Source organism: Zonotrichia albicollis, chromosome 6 (genome assembly GCF_047830755.1).
Source record: "Zonotrichia albicollis isolate bZonAlb1 chromosome 6, bZonAlb1.hap1, whole genome shotgun sequence".
Lineage (NCBI taxonomy): Eukaryota > Metazoa > Chordata > Aves > Passeriformes > Passerellidae > Zonotrichia > Zonotrichia albicollis.
Window position 1 is genome coordinate 33911421 of NC_133824.1, and position 10265 is coordinate 33921685.

A 10265-nucleotide genomic window follows, 5' to 3' on the forward strand; every position below is an offset into this window, starting at 1 on the left:
TCTAATCAGAGCTGAACACAAAAGAACTCCAAATCTTGCTACACTACTGATAATCCTAATGTAAACTGAAGTAAAATAAAGTACTTAGATTTCTAAAGGGGAGTAGCTCAGGGGTCCCAAAATCTAGAGGTTAAGAAGAATTGTACAGGGAGAATGAAAAAGAGTGTAGAATTCCTAGCCAGCCCCCAGTTCAAGGAGGATATACTGCTTAGATCCCAGAAGAAAGGTTGTTTTTTAGGGCATTATTGTTGAATACCAAAGTGTAAGGAGCACATTTATCAAAAAAAAAAAGATATATAACTAAGCCTTTGCCTGTCACAGTCCAAGAAGCATCTGGACTATGTTCTTAGTTATTTAGTTTAGTTTTTGGTAGTCCTGAAAAGAGTAGAGAGATGGACTTGATGATCCTTAAGGGTCCCTTGAGATATTCTTGCCTGAGGTATTCTATAATTCTACGATTGCTACATTTCTTGGCTTATTTTTAGAAGAAATGTTCTTGATGTCCTCAAGTCATAGAGCATGTGTGAAATGAACTTCCAAAGCAAGATGAGCCCAGAAAAAGACAATAGACTGGTGCTACCCATTTCAGCAGCCCAGTTGGCCAGATGTCAGCCCATCAATGGAAGCTGAGCTTGTTAGCCATCTAGTCACTTGGGTAAACACCTTCCTTAATACTCACCCTTCCTTGACTCCAAAAATTTAATAAATGTTGTTCCTGAGTCTTGTTGCTTGGTGTACTGCTAAAGTAGTGGAGACACATTCTGGGAACTGAAAGCTTGGTGATCAACCCTTTTCAGCATATGAAGGAATAGTTAAAACCAAGTTTATTTGTCTTTCTTTGATCATGGCCGGAGAAGAGAAGTCAGAATTAAAAATCAAATCAGCACTTGGCTTTCTGTGCTTCTCTACTAGGTAGGTTTTTCTATTACCGCTCCCAAAGTAACATTTTGCTTTTTCTACAATTTTTCAAGGACCACAATTTGAATGGAAGTCATCAGATTTTCCATTCTCTGACTCTCCTTCAAGTGCTCACCCCTCAGCTTCCTGTTGAAAAGAGCTCAGACTTTGCTGGCACACAGGTCTGTAAGGAAGCCCCCGCCCCAAGGAAGGTTTGGATACAGATGATGATTTCAGTAAATCCACTGGTGTCAGTAGATGTGCTCAGAGTACAGGACCATGGCCTGGCCCTTTCTGAGTCACCTTGTGGTTCAGATAGCCATTGACAAATTAATTGGAAAAAGCCTCATCCTGCTCTTGTTTTCCAATCAACTCAGAGAAAACAAAAGATTTTAACTACAGGATGACAGGAGACCTCTGGCAGGATTTTGGCTGCATTTCTCATAACTTCTAGTGTATACAACAGGGGAAAATCTCTCATTCCTGGTTATGATGAGCTTCATATATTGTGAAATCCTCCAGAGTTTCAACATGAGAATGTGGCAATTCCTAGCAGTACAGAGCTTAAACTCTTGGGCCTGAACTCTAATGTCAAGAAAGCTGAAACTTGGCATTGTCCCTAATTGTACAGGAATCATTATATGCATTTTCTTCTAGTCAGAGTTATCCAATCCAATGCCAAGATGAACAGGGAAAGTAAGGTCATTAAACACACTCAAAAGTTAACAAAGTTCACCAGAAACAATTTCAGACCATGGAGCTCACCCAGAACCCGAGATGCAGAGGCCTTTGGTAGATGTCTTTCCAAGAGGTTTTTTAGAACAAAGAGATTGAAAGAAAATATGTCACCTTGAGAATGGAAACTTCAAAACAGCCATTTTCTCTCTTTCCATCTCTCCCTTCTTCTGTCTTCACCAATGTCCTCAGGCAGCTGGAAGAACCACTAGGGTGATCTCAGTGGTAAACAACGTCCAACATGTTTTTCCCCGCTTTTGATAATGAGCTGGTTTCATCAAAGCTTGGCCCATTTGGAGAGGCTCATGGGGAGTTCAGACCCACAAGGCTTCCTCCTTTGCAATGTGCTTTCAAAAGTTTCCAGGACAATGACATCATGAGAAAAATGCCTGTCTCCTGTTGCCTAGACAAGTTTTGGGAGAGGTGCGCCTCTTTGCACTGCTTTGCTCTGCTTCAACTGGAGAAGTTAGAAACAGTAGATTCCATTTTTCAGAAAATTACAGCAGTAGTTCAGCTGTCCAGAGGTACAGTTGCACCTTCAAGACCTTTCAAGTGGCCTGATTTGCAGATACCTCTGTTAGCTCACAGCATTCCACTAGAATGCTCACATTTTTACAAACCTGATGATGTAAATGGGAGGTTTTGGATGCTGAGAAATTCTGTTGATCTGACTTCTGGTTACATGAGCCACACCATAGCTAGGCTGGTCTCAGTACAGACAGGATATTGCCACTACAAGGCGGCTCATGACCTCTTGGCCATACAGTTCTTCCTGTTATCCCTCCATTAGGACCAGGTATTGCTTCCCTGTTCCTCACTGAGGCCACACTGCTACTGAGAATACAGCTCATGCATGGCTCTCCAGTGTGGAGTTAAACTGCATGGCTCAAATACCACTCCAGGGTTGACTGGGATGAGAAGGGACTGTGGGAAGGAGGGTGGGTGTAAGTGGGTAACCCACAGGAAGTTCCACGGTGCCACAGCTCTTTCGAATTGCCATGCTGCTCCTACCAGCTGTAACAGAGGAGCTCAAGGCTCCATGGCAGTATAGACCAAAATGTTTGCTCCTACCCCATGGATCTCAGTTGAAGCTAAACCTCCTTTTCTGCTGGAGAGGAGTGGAGCTCAGATGGATATGCTTTAGAGTACAAGGCTGGCTGATTCTGCTGCCATGGGAAGAGGAGAAGCGAGGGGTTAGGCACAAATGACTGGTGCTGGGATCAACATCACTCCTATCATAAACATGCAGAGCAGCTTCTTCAATGAGTGAAAGCAATGATAATTTTGGCTTTCCAAACCTGTTCTTTTCTGCAGGCAGAGGACGTGTCAGACAAAGTATGTTTGCAGCTGCCAGCTTTGCCTAAGCCCAGAGTCCAGCCTGTGCAAAACTCTGCAAAGCATTCCTAGATGTGTATAGGACTCTAGCTCAGGAGAAGGAGTCTTAGAAATTACCCTTCCAACCTGATGAAAGCACATGTCGCTGCAATGGCTATCAATGTTGTTTATCTATATATATATTAAGTGCTAATTTCCCCCTCTCTCACATCTGTGGCCACAGAGCCAGGGCACAGCTCACAGGACTTGTGCACATGGAGCAGAAAACATGTCTGTAGCTTCAGATTTTGTAGAACTACAGAGCTGTTTGCAGAACTGGGAACCACTGATGCTACCAAGGTTCCTTCCCAGTCAGTACCTTGCAGCTGAGTTAATTCTCCTGCTCAGCAATTACCACAGTCTCTGCACATGAAGAGGAAGGAAGAGCAATGGACTTAATGAAATCCAGTGCTCTGGGCCCAAAACATAGGCTGCAGCACTCCCACTCCACTCCATCCCATCTAAGGTCACAGTCAAATCCCTTTATTTTCTGTGGTGCACCTGCTTTAGGGCAAGGTTGGTAATGCCCACTCCATATGAGGAGATAGGCAGTTAGTAGTATTTCTACAGCTCTGCAGCATGTGCTCCCATAGTATCTGGGGACCAAAATCATGGAAATAAGATTGTTGCCCTCTGGAAAGGAAAGTTTTTCTGTTTTGCACATCTCCTGCTACTCCTGTCCCCTCTCTCTAGCCAAGCTGTCTACCTGTTCCTGAAGCAGGAGGCTGCAGATTCCCTGTAGGGCAATCCATACAATAGTCACTCCTTTTTATTGACTGCCACTGTTGTTTTCAGATAGCTCTTACATCTGACTGTCTGGTGTGGTCATAAGCCAGTTAAAGATTGCTATTTTGTCTGTATGGTCAGGACTGGATTTTCCCATATATGTCACTTTTGCGACATTTAATTTCCTATTTTATATCTAATCATTTGCAGTCATGTTGCAACCCTCTCCATTTGGTTTTTGGTTTTGACTACCCAGATCAGTATTGTATCATCTGTATTTTATCAGCTCACTGTTTATGCCATTTTGTGGAGGATGATTTCTGAATACCCTGAACTGTGATCCCAGAAGGATTCTCGAAGGACACTGTGGGTAACCTCCCTCTATTGTGAAAGATGACTATTTCAGCCTATTCTGTTTCCCTGTTCCCTTGCTATTATTCTAAGAGAGGAGCTTTCCTATTGCCCCAAGAGACTATATTACCATTAGTCAATCTTTGTGAATGCTCTTTTGAAAATTTAAGTGGTGTAAATCTGCTAGACTACCTTCCTCCATGTGTTTACTGACCCTTTAAAGAACTGTGATAGATTGAGAACTTGCTTTTGCACTACAAAGACACATGGCTCATTATATTAGTATTATACTTAAGCATATTTATTTCCATTTATTTTTATGGGACTTTGTGAAATTTGCCTGTAACCTGTCCTAAAGGATGAAGTCACAATATCCACATTCAGGCATTTAGCTAAGTGCTAGGGCATCCCTTAAATCAGCACCTCCATTTCAGTTCTTCTCAGACTATAGGGTGAACACAAGCTCTTTTGCATCCTCCTCACTTCTGATTCTTCTCCTTCTGATACTCCCATTTGAGCAAGTGCTTCCACTTTATGCAGCCCTGGAGCTGGGTCTTGCATGAGAGCTGCCCACAACTAAACATTTTGGACCTGCTGCACCAAGAAGCAGCCATTAATGGGGCTTGACAATGTAACATCCCCATGATACTCTCTTAAAGAATTTGTTCCATCTTCATGGGCATGCACAAAACTCCCTCTGTGCTTTCTTCTTTTGCAGCTATTTACATTCCATCAGCATTTCTACAGACACCACCAAAATTTGACTGGCTGATCAATACTACACCATAGTCCCACTGGTACTATTGGTCCCTAGTGACCCCTGATGTCTCTAGAGTTACAGTAAATAGATACTCCTTGGTAGGTGTTGATGTGATTAGCTTGTTTCTCTTCTTTGACGTTATGCTTTCTGTAATGTAGAGGGCCACCCCCCGCAAGCACTATCAGATCTGTCTTCCCAGCCCCTGGGTGGTAAATTAATGTTGTCATTCATATTTATCCATGAGTAAGTACTCTGAAATGCAGACCACTGAGGGGCCCCCAATGTCAGCCTAGACCATAAGCTCCCCGGGGCAGAGATGGCATCTCTGCTGCGTATGTAACCAAGATGTGCAACTTTTCAGACTCCACTGTTTCTTCTGGGGAATGGATTTGGCTGAACAATGTTCAAGGATTAGGTTGTATACCTTTTTCCAATTCTCCAGGTTTCATTCAGACATCTTCAACAAAAAGGCTCATGAGCCTCTGGGAGTCTCTGGATGAGCTTTTGCCAAATTTGCAGATAGTCACTAAAATGTAAGCCCAGATAAATTTAACAGAGCTTCTGGGTTTGGAGCTAAAGTTTAAATGTGAGTTCTTTCATCAGAGGCACTCTTAAATCAAACAGAGATCTCTTAAAGCACAGTGTCTTAGTCATGATTCTTATCCACATATGAATTTTGCCATTCAGGTCAACACTCTGTCAAAAGCAGATATCAACATATGTGGTTCTGTATCCCTCTCCCACAGCGCAGTGCTACACTCTGCTAACTTTCTCCAGACCCAAAAAGACTCTCCCATGCGTGGAGACAGCCACAGCACAGCCTGGCTAGATCACTTTCAAGTGATTCCTTTATCTTTGACAATTGTTTTTTCCTAACAGTCTTTTCCTCTGGATGAATCTGCTTACACAAAGTCAAAGCTTTGAACATGTTGTATTAGTTAACAGAAAAATTCAGCATAGCTAAACTATGCCGTAAGGTCTTTTGTACCCCTCTTCTCCACTGCAGAGAGGGAACGAAGATGGAAGAGGAAGGACTTGTGGGGCTGAGAGGAAGGCAGGAAGGCAGGCAGGCAGGCAGGCAGGCAGGCAGGCAGGAAGGTGAAGGGAGGAAGGGAGGAAGGGAGGGAGGGAGGGAGGGAGGAAGGAAGGGAGGGAGGAAGGAAGGAAGGGAGGAAGGGAGGGAGGAAGGGAGGGAGGAAGGGAGGAAGGGAGGAAGGGAGGAAGGGAGGAAGGGAGGAAGGGAGGGAGGAAGGGAGGGAGGGAGGAAGGGAGGAAGGGAGGGAGGGAGGAAGGGAGGGAGGAAGGGAGGGAGGAAGGGAGGGAGGAAGGGAGGAAGGGAGGAAGGGAGGAAGGGAGGAAGGGAGGAAGGAAGGAAGGGAGGAAGGGAGGAAGGGAGGAGGGAAGGAAGGAAGGAAGGAAGGAGGGAAGGAAGGAAGGAGGGAAGGAAGGAGGGAAGGAAGGAGGGAAGGAAGGAAGGAAGGAAGGAAGGAAGGAAGGAAGGAAGGAAGGAAGGAAGGAAGGAAGGAAGGAAGGAAGGAAGGAAGGAAGGAAGGAAGGAAGGAAGGAAGGAAGGAAGGAAGGAAGGAAGGAAGGAAGGAAGGAAGGAAGGAAGGAAGGAAGGAAGGAAGGAAGGAAGGAAGGAAGGAAGGAAGGAAGGAAGGAAATACCACACAAGCCATAAGGGGTGGGTGGGTGGGAAGGAATCTGCCTGAGAAATATCTTTATGAAACCTCAGATTCACTGGGACAAATAGAAAAAATGCAAAAACTACTAAGATGTAAAGTGAGTACTCTCATTGAGCTCTTCCCTTTGGCATGAGCTGCTATCATTCACAGGAATTTCTCTGGTTTTCAGAAGGTCCAGGGCCTTTCATAGAAGGGGGAGAAGATCAGTCATAGAGAGATGGTGTGTCCCTAAGACATTGCCACTTTTAGATTCTGTATATGGAAATCAGTGGAGAGCAAAAAGGAGGAGAGAGGCATCTTGAAAGAAGAGAAAAGAATCCCCTGTGTTTATTTCTGCTGATCATAGGAGCATTAACCATCGGCTTGTTTTCAAAACCTTCAAAACCTTCAAAACCAATGCCAACATTGGTTTAGGAGAGGCTGAACACATTTTGGGGGAAACTTCTGGTTAAGTGGCAGAACAAGTGTGTCTATTCATAGTTCGTGCTACAGTGTGTTAAAGAGCTTGAAGTATCTTGAGGACTGCCTGAAACACAGCCCACAGCTGTCTGTCCTGTAACAGCTCATCACTTATAGCCCATTGCCTACAATGGAACAGAACATTCAAGTCATAGCCCAAATAAAGAGGCAAGTTAGTCATCCGCATCCAAGATTTTAAAAGATGAAGATTATTGGCTTCTTAGGTTTTAAATTATAAAGAAAAAAAAAGTATTAAATAATGAAGTGGTAGGTTTTGATCAATACTGGAGTCTGTATTCCACAACAGACAATGTAGAAATGATACCCCAGTACCTGTCTTGTCTTCCACTTCTTTTCTCCCTACTAAGCTTTTCCCTCTGCCATCTCAAGAATCCCAGCTCATCTTAAAGGTGGATTGCAAAACTGTCCTGTTCATCTACATTTGGATATCTTAAACAGGGGGGCCAGTGTCACAAGAAATTGGCCAGGAGACAGTGTAATACAAATGTGAGTATTTCAGTTTCATCCCAGGAAAACACATGCTGAAGTCAAAATGTGCAAACCCTTTCACCAGCTGGGGCAGAAATTGATCAGTGAAGGTGACTGGGATTGGAAATGATGCTACTGACCCCACCTCCAAACAGAAAGCAATAATTTTTTCTTCTAAAAGCAAAATGGAAAGAAAGCATCTCTAAAGGTATAAAAGGTCTTACAAAACCAACCAAGTTATTTCTGTACAAAGTCTACAAGCCAGCATTGCAGCGCTTCCAGATGTTCACCTTTATCTGGTTGCTGCCTACCCATGGTGCACCTGCCTTTCTCCTTACCCTTGTAAACAAGTTATCTTCCACAAGCCAGGGCATAGTTTTCTCCTGTTTTAACCCATGACCTAAAAGTTTGTGAAGAAGTTGTATAAGCTTTTTAATGAAATTATCAGAGGTAAAATAACACAGTAATAACATACCCATCCTACATTATGTGTCTTATCAGGAAAACAATCCCCCACATCTTAAGGAAGCTCAAATAGCTGAAAATCCAAATGGAAAGTCTGCTCAAAGATACTGGGCTAAGATCTGCAGAGATGTCAGCATGGGAGCAAGGCCCAAAAGTGTGGAAAAATAATTTAATATTTCAAATTCCAGCAGTTTTTAGCTTTTTTTTTCCTGGCATCTTCCCTAGAGATATAGAAAGGGATAGGTCATCCCAAGTCACTGCAAGGAGCTTCCATTGACCAAATTGGATCATTTCAAGACTACTTTATTCCTGAACTGACTTGTGCTCTGCTGCCCAAGGCTACCTCCCAGTGCCCACCTCGGTAGCGTGGCACCTCTGTTATGTCCTGGGGCACGCAGGGAAGGGGCCCATGAGGCCAGGAGCTGCAGAGCTGGGCTGATGGCAGCTGCCAGTGCTGTGGGTACAGAACCCACAGCTGAACCAAGGTCAGGCTTGTCCATGGTCAGAGCCAAAGCTGCTCATTTCCAAGGGCTGGCTGCTGTCCATGTGCAGAAGTGTGTCATAGGCACCACCACAGGGCAGAAAACATGACCATGGAAATCGATGCAGTGTTTGGAGAACAAAATGTTCCAATGTGTTTGGCTTGTGAGCCCTTGTGCCACAATCTGACTCTGTGGCTTTCTTTAGTCAATCAAGGCTGTAAAAAATACATCTGTGTCCTCCCACCACCGAGCAAAGATGTGGCCTCCCCAGCTCAAAGGGAGGGAATTTATGAAATGCCAACATTAAGCAATGCCATCCATTTGGAACAGTACACGGCTTGAACTTCAAGTACCCTGTAGATATATTAATCGACTCTTTTTAAAAATTGTTATGGCTTCTATTTTCTCTTCTTCTTAGGTCTTCACTGGAGATAAGTATGGTTTGGTGGGCACATCAGTAGGATCCTTCCCATCCATTTCAATGCCTGGTTTTATCTACTCAATTCTAAAGTGGATATTTAAAGTTCATAATAAGAATATCCAGATGACACTAAGGTAATTAACAATAAGGAACAGCATGCTAAAAGACAGGCCAAATTCCAGCTGCCTGAGGTCTGGAGGAAAAAGAAATCTCTTTAGAAAATTAGCCCAAAAATTGTCCATAAATTATGCTTTCCCAGTTTCTTAAGAAGTAAGCAACAGCCACCACCCAGTTTGCTCGTCCAGCTAGTTCATCAGATCTAGCACAAGGATTTCTACAGTCAAATAAAACAGGCAAACAAGTAGAAGCAGCTCAGGGCCCTGGGAAAAGCCAAAGGCAGGCACCCCACTTCACTCTGATATTTATCATTGCCTCTGGGAGGCACTGAGTGTCAGCTCGAGGACTTTCATTGCAGGAGAAGTTCAAGATCATATCTTTGAAATGGTGCAATAAGGATAATTAATGTCCCCTGAATTTATTAAGAAATATTCTTAAGGACAAAAGGCACAAAAATCAATTGCACCTGAATTGCAATTAAAACATTTCCCCATTCTGCTTTGCACCTCATCAGGCAGCCTACCTTCCTGCTCCCACTCACCTTCTTTACTGCATTTATCATTTTGCTTTCCAGCCAACATATCCCCCCTAGGGATGGTCTGGCTGCTCTTACCTCCCCCTCAGTCCCAGGCTCTTCCTGGCTTGCCATCCTAGTGCCTGTGCTCTCATGCCCCACATAGAGCACTGAGACCTTGGAGCCATCATTTCTGCAGGTGACAGCCTTGCCCTGGGTCTGCATCACACTTGGAAGATGCTGATGTGGCTTCTGAAGCCTGGCAGCACATCACAGCCCTCTCTGCTGACAGCCATGGAGAAGCAGGGGTGGCCCTGTCACCCTGCATCTGCTTCCCATGACAATCCCTGCATCAGCAGAGGGGATTTGAGCAGAAGGTGATTGATTGTTGGTTCATTGAGCTTTGCAGTAATACACAGCATCCTTTTCCATTATTTTCCTTCAACAATTATCTGATTTTATTTTTTCAAGAATAGGTAATTTATAATTATATTGCAAAAGGTACTAGAAGCATAAAGCTCACATTGGTCTGAATGGGTTTATTTGATTTGTCTGTTGCAAGAAAACATGAGTATTTTCACTATAATATGTCACAATTTTGTATTTTAATGTTTTCATACGAATGTAAGAATTGCCATCTCAGAGCAGCTTGAAGTCCTGCCACTCTCTTGTCCTGGATCCAAAAATGATAGGTATTTCAGGAGGTGTTCTAAATGATATGTCAGATATATTCCTCAGATCTTCAGATAAATAAAATATCTCAGGCTCCAAAGCCTCCAAAGTCTAATGT